Here is a 13481-nt window from a genome sequence, read left to right as displayed (position 1 = left end):
TCAGATGAAACACTTGACATTTACTATCTGAGCAAGTCACTTAACCCCACTTGCCTTAAAAAAAAAAATCTTGAGTTCTAATCCTTTCTCCTGATCATTCTAATGGAGTTTTGCTTTGCATACAGCTAAATGTCCTTTCATAGTTGGATTATAAAGTAATCTAATAGTCCTTTACATATAATCAGTAGATGGTTTTATGTATTTTCTAAAGTGCAGTAAATAAACTGTGTAGCCTCTTAAGGAACACTACAGGTTGTTTATAAGTAACCAGGTCACATCAGCTAATAAATAAATGGTAGGTACTCATAAGACTAGCCACACAGATATACCAATTCAGATAAAGAACTCATTTAACTGATACACCTTTCCTACATCCCAATTTAATTATGTTATTTAATTGTACCATATATATTCCCTCCATATGTGCTGAAAGTTAGATTTTCACTACATAAAACAAAAATAAAAAAGGTAAAATCACAAAAAATGATGAATAAAGAAAATAACTAGAAACCTTTTGCCCAATTACATGCTGATAAAACTGACATTCACATGAATGCTTACAAAAATGTAAAATGCCCAGATTATTAGAATAAGAAAATTAACCCAATCAAAAAAAAAGCCATAAAATAGTTCCTAGAGAAAAAAAGTGCTGAGACCAAAATGGATTTACAATGAAAATAGTAAGTTTCACCAAATATTTGAAGACAAATTAACCCAATATTACATGTAATCCATAAAAAATAGGAAAATAAGGGGTTTTTTACCAAATTACTTATTCAAATATGGTTTTGATAACTAAACCAGGAGAAAGAACAAAGAAATAAAAAATTATAGCCTAATATGCCTAATGAATATTGATACAGAAAACTAAATATAAGCAAGGAGACTATAGCATCATTTCACAAAGATTATACACTATGACTAAGTTGGATTTATACCAAGAAAACAGGATTGGTTCAATATTAGAAAAACTATTAATATAATAGACCATCTTACAAGAACAGCCAAAAATCATATTCACATCAATAGATGGGGTGGAAATAAGCTTTTGAGGAAATAGAATACCAATTTCTCTTGAAAACACTAGAAAATAGGAAAAAGTTAACCTCTTAACATGTTGAATAGTATATATCAAAAACCAAGGACCAGAATATTGCACACAGTAACAGCAAATTTGTGTGATCATCAACTTTGATAGATTTAGCTCTTCCCAGCAGTACAATGATCTAAGAAAATTCCAAACTGTCTTATAGATCAAAGCATACTATTTTCACTTTGTTTTTTTCTTGTGCTTTTCCTCTTTTGTTCTGATTCTTCTTTCATGACATGACTAATATGGAAATATGTTTAATGTGATTGTACACGTACAGCCCATATTAGACTGCTTGCCCTCTTGGGAAGGGACTGCGGCGGAAGGGAGGGAGAAAGATTTGGAACTCAAAATCTTTTAAAGTGAATGTTGAAAATTATCTTTGCGTGTAATTGAAAAAAAAAATACTGTTAAGTGGTAAGAAAATGAAAGGGGAAAAAAAAGCACCAGCATTATTATAGAATGGAATCGAATCCTTTCTAATCAGAAGTAAATTAAGAATTCCATGGTCACTACTTTTGTTTGAAATAGAGACAAGTAAAAGAAATTAAGGGAGCAACTATAATCAAAGAAGAATATGATAATGTGCTTAAAACAACAACAAATTATGATACCAGCAAAAACCCAGCAGAAATATAAAAAAAGAAATCCCATTTAAAATCACTACAGAATGTATAAAATGCTCAGCCTACCTACCAAGATACACACAGAACTGTATGAATATAACTACAAAACTATGAATATGCAGACCTAAGTAATTGGAGAAATATTAATTGCTCATCAGTGGGCTGAACTAGAATAATAAAAATAATTCTACATAACTTATTTGAACAGAGATACCTAACAAAACTACCAAAATATTACTTTATATTGCCTTATATTTACCAGAAAACAACAGAATTCATCTGGAGGAACAAAAGATCAAGAATTTCATGGGAAACAATGAAAAAAAGTGGAAAGGAAAGGGGCCTAATCAGAAAAGGATCTCAAACTTATAATGCAAAATAATAACCATCAAAATATTTCACCCCTGGTTAGAAGACAGTGAGCAAGGTTAATCAGTGGAACAGATAAGGTAACAGAAGCAAAGACCGTGGTAGTGTTTGATAAACCCCAAACCTTAGTTACTAGAGTAAGGACTTAATATTTGACAAAAATTGCTTGAAAAACTGCTCAGTCTGGCAGAAATTAGGTTTAGACTGCCAGCAATCACATCATATACCAAGATATGCACCAAAATGAATACTTGACCTAGGTACACTAAGTTATATCATAAAGAAATGAGAGAAACAAGGAACAAAGTTCCTTTCAGATCTATGGATTTAAAAAAAGAGTTCGTGATTAAACCAGAAAGAATATCATAGAAAATAAATGGATAATTTCGATTACATAAACCTAATAGAGTTAAGATTAGAAGGGAAACAGTTAACTGAGAAAACATCTTTGCAGCAAGTTTTTCTGATAAAAATCTCATTTCCGAGATACATAGATAACAAAATTTTCAATGTGAGCATTTACATCTTGTAAATCAACAAATACTACACATCAGGGCATTATTTATAGCTCAGTCGATTGTTTAGACTTAAAGTGATGAAGAAAAAGTAAGGCAAATTAAACTCAGAAGTATATTGACTGCACTTTTTTTTTTCTGGAGAGCAAGTTGTTAAACATTTACCAGCTCACCCCTGGAGGGACAGCCTGTACAAAGACATAGAGATGAGAGATGGAATGTTGTGTACAAGAAATAAGAAGCCAATTTGGCTGAAACAGCAGAGTATACTTGAAGTCAATTAGGAGGCTCTGGTCAAGGTTTTCATACTACTCTACTTCATGCTTTGCAAGAGCTATTGATGTATAATTGACTAGTCTTGGTTCAGGAGAACAAACGGAATACAGTTTGCTACTCTCAGAAGAGTAGTAAGGGAATATGAGAACAGGATGCTACATGTTTTGTCAGATGTGGTCATTTCGCTGGTCACTTTCTCTTGATTGTTTTTCTTTGTTACAATGGAAGATTCAGTGTGGATAATATATTGGGAAATGATTGGAATAAAAAATAAGGCATTAGGGGCAGCTAGGTGGCGCAGTGGATAGAGCACCGGCCCTGGAGTCAGAAGGACCTGAGTTCAAATGCGGCATTAGACAAATAATACTCACTAGCTGTGTGACTCTGGGCAAGTCAATTAACCACAGCTGCCTCACAAAACAAAACAAAAAAAAAAAAAACCCAAAACATTAATACTTTTAAAATGTTGGCGCCTAAGATGTAATAATCTTCATGGTTGTCTGCTTACAATCATCATGAACTTTGCAAGAAGAGATCATCAAGAATCTCAAACTCCTTTAATTCCTTTATTCACCTCCCCAAAGAGAACCTTTGGGCTACCCTTTCATTTATTATTATTTTTCTTTTTTTTCTTTTTTTTTCTCTTCTTTTATTTTAAACTTAAATACAAAACAAGAAAAGAAAAAAGAACATTGCCATATATACAGCAGGACATAAGAGAGGATTTAAAATAAAACAATTTCCATTTCAAGATCTATATAATAAATACTACACATTGTTTTCCAAGCTACCCAGCTTCTTTGTAGGTTTTCTTTTGTTCTCTCCTGTGCACCTGCCCTTTCATTTAATTGTAGCTTCTTTATATCTTCTAGTCTCATCTATATCAGAAATGTTGATTATAAACATTGGCAATATTTCTAATAGTGTCTCATCTTGGCAAATACACAAAGATCACATATTGAGAATCTCAACAATTATTGTTTCTAGTTTACCTAAGAACTGTGTAATTCTTAGCATTTTTTGCTAAATAAGGTTCTTCCATATTAATTTTAGAAGCAAAAGGGGACCACGTATGCCTGAATAAGACTTAGTATTTTTTTCTGTCCTAAGGGTCACAGTGGTCCTTCCCACAGGGAGTCCTTTATAACCAACACTTTGGAAATGAGCCTCTGCAAATAGGTAGACAGTCCTTAGACAGACATCATAATCTCTTACTGTACCTGAAATTGAACCCTGTCAGTTTCTGAATTGTGCCCAACTGTCTAGCCTTCCAGCAATCTTGATATCAGGAAGACATGATAGTAGGACTAAAATAAACATTTTGAAGACAAATAAACTGTAGTCATTTTTTTTATCTTATATGGATTTCTTGTGTCCCCAGTTGAGGTTATGAGTCCCTTAAGGAGTAAGGACTTTTTAAAAAAATCATCCTATTAAAAAAATTTTTTTTTCCTTAATAGTATTTTTTTTTCAATTACATGTAAAGATAGTTTTCAACATTCATTTTTGTAAAATTTTGGGTTCCAAATTTTTCTCCCTTCCTCCATCCCTCCCTAAGACAGCAAACAATCTGATATAAGTTATACATGTACTGTTATGTTAAATATATTTCCATATTAACCATGTTGTGAAAGAAGAATCAGAACAGGAAGGAAAAATCATGTGAAAGAAAAAACAAAAAACAAAAAAAAAGTGAAAATAGTATGCTTCAATGTGCATTCAGACTCCATAGTTCTTTCTCTAGATGTGGTTAGCATTTTTCTTCACTAGTCTTTCGGAATTGTCTTGGATCATTGTATAGCTGAGAAGAGCTAAGTCTATCATAGTTAATCATTACACAATGTTGCTGTGTACAGTGTTTTCCTGGTTCTACTCACTTCACTCAGCATCAGTTCACATGAGTCTTTCCAGGTTTTACTGAAATCTGCCTGCTCATCATTTTTTATAGCACAATAGTATTCCATTACATTCACACACCACAAATTGTTAAGCCATTCCCCAATTAGTGGACATCTCAATTTCCAATTCTTTGCCACCACAAAAAGAGCTGGTATAAATATTTTTGTACATGTGAGCCCTTTAGAGGTATGGACTTTTAAATTTCTGGGTCCTCCCCAAGACCCAACCTAATGTATTACACATAAAAAGCAATAGATGTTTGTTCCTGACGATATGACGATAAAAGGAACCTCGTTAGTCTTTTCCATATATAGCAAATGCTCTAATAGCTCCTTCCACTCTGCATTTTGGTACTCCTTTTCTATTATAAACCAACCCATCCACCCCCAATGTACTTGAACTTGTCTTTCAACTTTCTTTCCACTTCTTTCATCACTTGTAGTTTCCCCTGACATTATCACATCCAATCAAGACTGCTTCTTTACCTGTTCTCCTGACTCTCCAGTTTAGAATAAGAGACCAGTGAACTCCTCGCTCCTAATGGCTCCCAAGTTGCATCACCACTTAGTCAATAAGCATTTATTAAATACTTACAATGTGTGTGCTAAGCACTGGGGATACAAAAAGAAAAGCAAAACCTCTCCACTTTTAAAGCTACTCTTTCTTATCCTTTACATTTCCCTACTGGTCTCCAGAACACTTTCCTCAATGCCTCCTTCACGTGGGTAATAGACTTCTCTCGACATAGTCTCCAACCATAATCCCTCAATAGAATATAAATTTCTAGAGAGCAGGAATATCTCAGCTTTTCTGTTATTCTTAATGCCTAGAACATAATAGGTCCTTAATAAATGCTTGTTGATGAATTGATTCTCAGCAGCCTCAATAACCATGTTATTGATAGTTTTTCCTTAATATTTTATTTTTCCCCAATTTTACATGTAAAAACAAAAACATGTAAAAGCATTTTTTTTAAGTTTTGAATTCCAAATTCTATCCTTACCTTCCTCTGATTTAAGTTATATATGTGCAACCATGGAAAACGTTTCTATATTAATCACTTTGTGGAAGAAAACTCAAACCAAAAAAGAAAAAGAAAAGAAAGAAAGTGAATGTATGCTTCAGTCTATATTCAGATGCCATTGGTTCTGTCTCTGGAGGCAGATAGCCTTTTTTTTTTTATCAAGAGTCCTTTGGGATTGTCTTAGATCATTGTATTGCTGAGAATAGCTAAATCATTCACACTTGTTCATCATACAATATTGCTGTTGCAACAATATTATTGTTGTGCACAATATTTTGGTTCTGCTCACTATACTCTGCATCAGTTCATTTAAGTTTTTCCAGGCTTTTCTGAAATCATCCTACTTGTCATTTCTTATAAGACAATAGTATTCCATTACAAACACATACCACAACTTGTTTAGCCATTCCCCAATTGATGGACATACCCTCTATTTCCAATTCTTTGCCACCATAAAAAGAGCTGCTATAAATTTTTTTTTACAAATATGTTCTTATTCCTTAAAAAAAAATCTCTTTGGGATACAGACTTAGTAGTGGTATTGCTGGATCAAAGGTTATGCAGAGTTTTATAGGCCTTTGGGAATAGTTCCAAATTGCTTTCCAGAATGGTTGGATCAGTTCACAACTCCACCAATAGTTCATTAGTGTCCCAGTTTTCCCACATTCCCTTTAAACATTTATCATTTTCCTTTTCTGTCATTTTAGCCAATCTGATATGTATGAAGTGGTACCTCAGAGTTGTTTTACTTTGCCTTTTTCTAATCAATAGTAATTTAGAACATTTTTTCACATAACTATAGATAGCTTTGATTTATTTGTCTGAAAACTGCCTGTATATCCTTTGACCATTTATCAATTAGAGAATGATTTGAATTTTTATAAATGTTACTCATTTCTCCACTTTTAAGAAATAAAGCCTTTATCAGAAATACTTGCTGTAAACATTTTCCCCACATTTTGTTTTCCTTTTAATTTTGGTTGCATTGGTTTTGTTTATGCAAAAATTTTAATTTTAATATAATCAAAATTATCTATTTTACATATTGTAATGATCTCTATTTTTTGTTTGGTCCTAAATTTTTCTCATGTCCATACATCTGATAGGTAAACTACTCCATGTCCCCTAATTTGCTTATGGTATCACCCTTTATACGTAAATCACATACCCATTTTGACCTTATCTTGGTATATGGTGTGAAATTTTCGTTTCTGCCATACTGTTTTCTAGTTTTCCCAGCAGTTTTTGGTCAAATAGTGAGTTTTTGTCCCAAAAGCTTAGAACTTTGCATTTATCAAACACTAAGTCACTCACTATAAGATATTGTGTACCTAATCTATTTCACTGATATACCATTCTATTTCTTAGCCAGTACCAGCTTGCTTTGATAATTACCACTTTATAATACAGTTTGAGATCTGGTACAGCTAGGCTACCTTCCTTCACATTTTTTTCTCATTAATTCCCTTGATATTCTTGACCTTTTGTTCTCCCAGATGAATTTTATTATTGTTTTCTAGCTCTATAAAATATTTTTGGTAGTTTTGTATGACACTGAATAAGTATATTAATTTAAGTAGAATTGTCCTTTTTATTATATTGACTCAGCCTACCCATGAGCAATTAATATTTTCCCAATGTTAGATCTGACATTATTTATGTGAAGTGTTTTTTAATTGTGTTCATATAGTTCCTGGGTTTGTCTTGGCAGGTAGACTCCTAAATATTTTATGATCTACAGTTATTTGAATGGAATTTCTCTTTCTAACTCTTGCTGCTGGACTTTGTTGATAATATAAATGCTAATGATTTGTGTGGGTTTATTTACTTAACTTTGCTAAAGTTGTTAATTATTTCAACTAATTTTTTAGTTTACTCTGTAAAGAGTAATAGTTTTGTTTTCTCATTGCTTATTTTAATTCCTTCAATTTCTTTTTTCATCTCTTATTGCTATAGCTAGCATTTCTAGCAAAATATTTAGTAATAGTGATGATAATGGGCATCCTTGCTTTACTCCTGATCTTATTGGGAAGGCTTCTAGCTCATCCCTGCAGATAATGCTTGCTGATGATTTTAGATAAATATTGCTTATCATTTTAAGGAAAGCTCCATTTATTCCAATGCCTCTAGTGTTTTCAATAGGAATGGATGTTGTATTTTGTCAAAGGCTTTTTCTCATCTGTTGAGATAATCATATGATTTCTGTTGGCTTGAGACTGATATGATCAATTATGCTGATAATTTTCTTAATATTGATCCAGCTCTGCATTTTGTATATAAATTCCACCTGGTCATAGGGTATGATCCTTGTGAAGTATTGCTGTAATCTCCTTGGTAATATTTGATTTATTTTTTTGCATCAATATTCATTAGGGAAATTGGTCTGTAGTTTTCTTTCTCTGTTTTAGCTCTTATTGATTTAGGCATCAGCACCATGTTTATGTCCTAAAAAGGAATTTGGTAGGACCTGTTTTTCCAAATAGTTTATATAGTATTGGAATTAATTGTTCTTTAAATATTTGGCAGATTTCACTTGTGACTTATCTGGCCCTGGGGATTTTTCTTAGGGAGTTCATTGATAGCTTGTTCAATCTCTTTATCTAAGGTGAAGTTATTTAAATATTCAATTTCATTTTCTATTAATCTGGGCAACTTATATTTTTGTAAATATGTATCCACTTCACTTAGATAGTCAGATTTATTGGCATGTAATTGGGCAAAGTAGCTCCTACTAATTGCTTTAATTTCCTCTAAATTGGTGGTGAATTCACACTTTTCATTTTTTGATCCTGGTAATTTCCTTTTCTTGTTTACTTTTTTTTAAATCAAATTAACCAATGGTTTATTTTTTTTTCACAAACTAGCTTTTAATTTTATTTATTAGTTCAATGGTTTTCATACTTTCAGTTGTATTAATCTTTCAGCATTTCCAATTTGGTGTTTAATTGGAGATTTTTAATTTGTTTTTTTTTTCCTATTCTTTTTAGTTACATGCCCAATTCCTTGATCTGCCAATTTTCTATTTAACTGATATTATCATTTAGAGATATAAATTTTCCACTAAATACTGTTTTGCTGCATCCCATAAATGTTGGTGTGTTGTCTCATTGTTGTCTTTCCTTTTAATGAAATTATTGATTGTTTCTATGATTTGTTCTTTGACCCATTTATTCTTGAGGATTAGATTATTTAGTTTCCAACTAATTTGTAATCTATCCACTGCCCTTTATTAGATGTAATTTTTATTGCATTATGATCTAAAAAGAATGCATTTTCTGTATTTGGCTGTGAGGTTTTTATGCCCTAATACATAGTCAATTTTTGGGTAGGTGTATGTACCACTGAAAAAAGTGTATATTCCTTTCTTTTCCCACTCAATTTTCTCCAGAGGTCTATCATATCCAACTTTTCTAAAATTCTACTTATCTCCTTAACTTCTTCCTTGTTTATTTTTTGGTAAGATTTATCTAGTTCTGAGAGGGGAAAGTTGAGGTCCCCCACTAGCATAGTTTTACTGTGAATTTCCTCCTGTAATTCATTTAACTTTTCCTTTAAAAATCTGGTTGCTATATCATTTGGTGCATATGTTTAGAATTGATATTGCTTCATTGTCTATGGTACCTTTTTTTTTTTAGCAAAATGTGGTTTTCTTCCTTATTTCTTTTAATTAGATCTATTTTTGCTTTTGCTTTCTCTGAGATCATGATTGCTACCCCTGTTTTACTTTTACTTCAGCTGAAGTATAATATATTCTGCTCCATCATTTTACCTTTATTCTGTGTGTGTCTCTCTGCTTCAAATGTGTTTTTTATAAATGACATATTATAGGATTTTGGTTTTTAACCCACTCTGCTATCTACTTCTGTTTAATGGTTGAGTTCATTCCATTCACATTCACAGTGATGATTACTAACTGTGTATTTCCCTCCATCCTATTTCCACCTGCTTATCCTCCTTTCTTTTTTTCACACTATCCCTCCTCACCAGTGCTTTGCTTTTGACCACTGCCTTCCCCAATCTTCCCTCCCTTCTCTTATCCCCTTACCCTCCTACCTCCCTATAGAGTAAGAAAGATTTTTATGTCCATGTGAATGTGTATATTATTTCCTCTTTGAGCCAATTCTGATGAGAGTAAGGTTCATGCGATGGCCACCCCTTTCCATCTTCCCTCCACTGTAATAGGTCTTTTGTGCCTCTTCATGCAAAATAATTCATCCTATTTCATCTCTCCCTTCCCTCTTCTCCCAGAGCAATTCTCTTTCTCACTCTGTAATTTTGTTGTTGTTGTTTTCAATATCATCCCATCAAAATCAACTTACCTGTAACTTCTGTCTATGTATACCCCTGCCAGCTGTCCTAATAGTGATAAAGTTCTCAAAAGTTACAAATATCATCTTCCCAAGTAGGGATATAAACATTTGAACCTTATTGAATCCCTTGTTTTCTCTTTCCTATTTACCTTTTCACACTTCTCTTGAGTCTTATATCTGAAAATTGAATCTACTATTCAGCTCTGCTCTTTTTATCAGTAATGCTTGGAAGTCCTCTATTTCATTAAATTTCCATTTTCCCCTCCTGTAGGATTATGCTCAGTTTTGCTAGATAGGTGATTCATGGTTTTTAATCCTAGCTCCTTTGCTTTCCAGAGTATTATATTCCAGGCCCTCCAATCCTTTAATATAGAAGCTGCTAAATCCTGTGTAATCCTGACTGTGGCTCTATAATATTTGAATTGTTTCTTTCTGGCTGCTTGCAGTATTTTCTCCTTGACTTGAAAGCTCTGGAACTTTGCTATAATATTCCTAGGAGTTTTATTTTGGGATTTCTTTCAGAAGGTGGTCAGCAGATTCTTTCTACTTCCATTTTATACTCTGATTCTAGGATATCAGGGCAGGGTTTTGTTTGTTTGTTTGTTTTGCTTTTTGGTGAGGCAGTCAGGGTTAAGTGACTTGCCCAGGGTCACACAGCTAGTAAGTGTCATGTGTCTGAGACTGGGTTTGAACTCATGTCCTCCTGACTTCAAGGCCAGAGCTCTATCCACTGCACCACCTAGCTGCCCTATATCAGGGCAGTTTTCCTCGATAATTTCTTGAAATATGATGCCCAGGTTTCTTTTTTTTTTTTAATATAAATGTATTTATTTTTAGTTTTCAATATTCACTTTCACAAGTTTTTGAGTTCCAAATTTCTCACCCCTCCCCCCACCCCAAGATGGCATGCATTCTGAATACCCCTTCCCCTGGTCTGCCTTCTCTTCTATCTCTCCCCCCTCCCTTCTCTTATCCCCTTCCCCTTCTATTTTCCTGTAGAGCAGGATAGACTTCTGTACCCCATTTCCTGTATTTCTTATTTCCCAGTTGCATGTGAAAATATTTTTTTAAAACATATGTTTTTAAAACTTTGAGTTCCAAATTTTCTCCCTTCCTCCCTCCCCACCCCCCTCATTGAAAAGGCAAGCAACTCAATATAGGTTGTACATGTGCAGTTATGCAAAACACTTCCTAGTAGCTGTTGTGGAAAAACTAACTCTATTTCCCTTAATCCTATCCTGCCCTCCCATTTATTCTATTCTTTCTTTTGACCCTGTCCCTCCTCAGAAGTATTTGCTTCTGATTACCCTCTTTCCCAATCTGCCCTCCTCTCTATCACCCCCCTGCTCTCTTGTCCCCTTCTCCCCCTATTTTCCTGTAGGGTAAGACAGATTTCCATACCCAATTGAATGTGTATGTTATTCCTCTCCTTAAGCCAAATCCTATGAGAATAAGATTCCCTTATTCCCTCTCACCTTCCCCTGTTTCCCCTCCACCGTGAGAGACTTTTCTGTTTTTTTCTTTTTGTGAGATAATTTACCCCATTCTACCTCTCCCTTTCTTTTCCGAGTATCATCCTCTCTCATCCCTTAATTTTATTCTCCAGATATGACCCCTTAATCTTCAACTCACCCTATCCCCTCTATCTATCTATCTATATATTCTTACATACAGTTTTTTTCCTTCAACTACCCTAATACTGACAAAGTTCTCATGAGTTACAAATATCATCTTTCCATGCAGGAATGTAAACAGTTCAATCTTAATAAGTCTCTTATGATTTCTCTTTCCTGTTTACCTCCATGCTGGATTTGAAAGTCAAATTTTCTATTCAGCTCTGGTCTTTTCATCAGGAATGCTTGAAAGTCCTCTATTTCACTGAATGACCATTTTTCCCCTGAAGGATTATACTCAGTTTTGCTGGGTAGGTGATTCTTGGTTGTAATCCTATCTCTTTGCCCTCCGGAATATTATATTCCATGCCTGCGGTCCTTTAATGTAGAAGCTGCTAAATCTTGTGTTATCCTGATTGTGTTTCCACAGTACTTGAATTGTTTCCTTCTGGCAGCTTGTAATATTTTCTCCTTGACCTGGGAACTCTGGAATTTGGCTACAATATTCCTAGGAGTTTTCCTTTGGGGATCTCTTTCAGGAGGAGATCTGTGGATTTTTCAATTTCTATTTTGCCCTCTGGTTCTAAATATCAGGCAGTTTTCCTTGATAATTTCTTGAAAGATGATGTCTAGGCTCTTTTTTGATCATGGCTTTCAGATAGTCCAATAATTTTTAAATTCTCTCTCCTGGATCTATTTTCCAGGTCAGTTGTTTTTCCAATGAGATATTTCACATTGTTTTCTAATTTTTCATTCTTTTGGATTTGTTTTACAGTGTCTTGATTTCTCATAAAGTCACTGTCTTCCAATTGCTCTATTCTAATTTTTAAGGAAGTATTTTCTTCAGTAATCTTTTGGACTTCCTTTTCCATTTGGCCAATTTTTCTTTTTAGGGCATTTTTCTCCTCATTGGCTTTTTGGACCTCTTTTGCCATTTGGGTTAGGCTATTTTTTAAGGTGTTATTTTCTTCAGTATTTTTTTGGGTCTCCTTTAGCAAGCTGTTGACTTGTTTTTCATGATTTTCTTGCATCACTCTCATTTCTCTTCCCAGTTTTTCCTCTACTTCTTACTTGCTTCTCAAAATCCCTTTTGAGCTCTTCCAAGGCCTGGGACTGATTCATATTTTTCTTGGAGGCTTTGGATGTAGGAGCTTTGACTTTTTGTCTTCTTCTGGTTGTATTTTGATCTTCTTTCACCAAAGTAAGATAATATAGTCTGACTCTTTTTGCGCTGCTTGCTCATGATCCCAGCCAATTACTTGAGTTTTAAACTCTTTGTTAAGGTAAAGTCTGCTTCCAATGTGGAGATGTACTGTCCCAAGCTTCAGGGGTTTTGTAGCTGTTTTCAGAGATACTTGTAGGGACCTGTAAATTTTCAGTTCTTCCAAGGTGGTATGATAAGGGGCGAGGTGTTTACTCCTTTCCTGGCCTGTGACCACAGGTATTCCTTTCTGTCCCGTAACTGTGAGGAGGGGTTCCTCTCTACAGCCACTACAAGCTCCACCACGCCAGCGCTCCTCCTCACCCCAGCACTGCCGCCCAGAACTGTGACCCAGATCCACACACAGGCAAAGCAAGAGATTCCAGCCTCAGCACTGGCAAAGAGATCCCTGCAGTTCTTCTCTGATCAGCCACTGGGTTCCACCTCAGTCTGTGGGCCGGAAGTTCGGGAAGCAGCTGCCCCCCCCCAGGGCCACGCTCTTGGGGAATGGAGCTGAAACCCCGCCTTCCTCTCTGACCACTGACAGAAACAGACTTT

Source organism: Phascolarctos cinereus, unplaced genomic scaffold (assembly GCF_003287225.1).
Source record: "Phascolarctos cinereus isolate Bilbo 61053 unplaced genomic scaffold, phaCin_HiC Scaffold_5;HRSCAF=322, whole genome shotgun sequence".
NCBI classification, from domain to species: Eukaryota; Metazoa; Chordata; class Mammalia; order Diprotodontia; family Phascolarctidae; genus Phascolarctos; species Phascolarctos cinereus.
The sequence above is the reverse complement of the archived record's forward strand: the minus strand, read 5'-3'. Positions refer to the sequence as shown.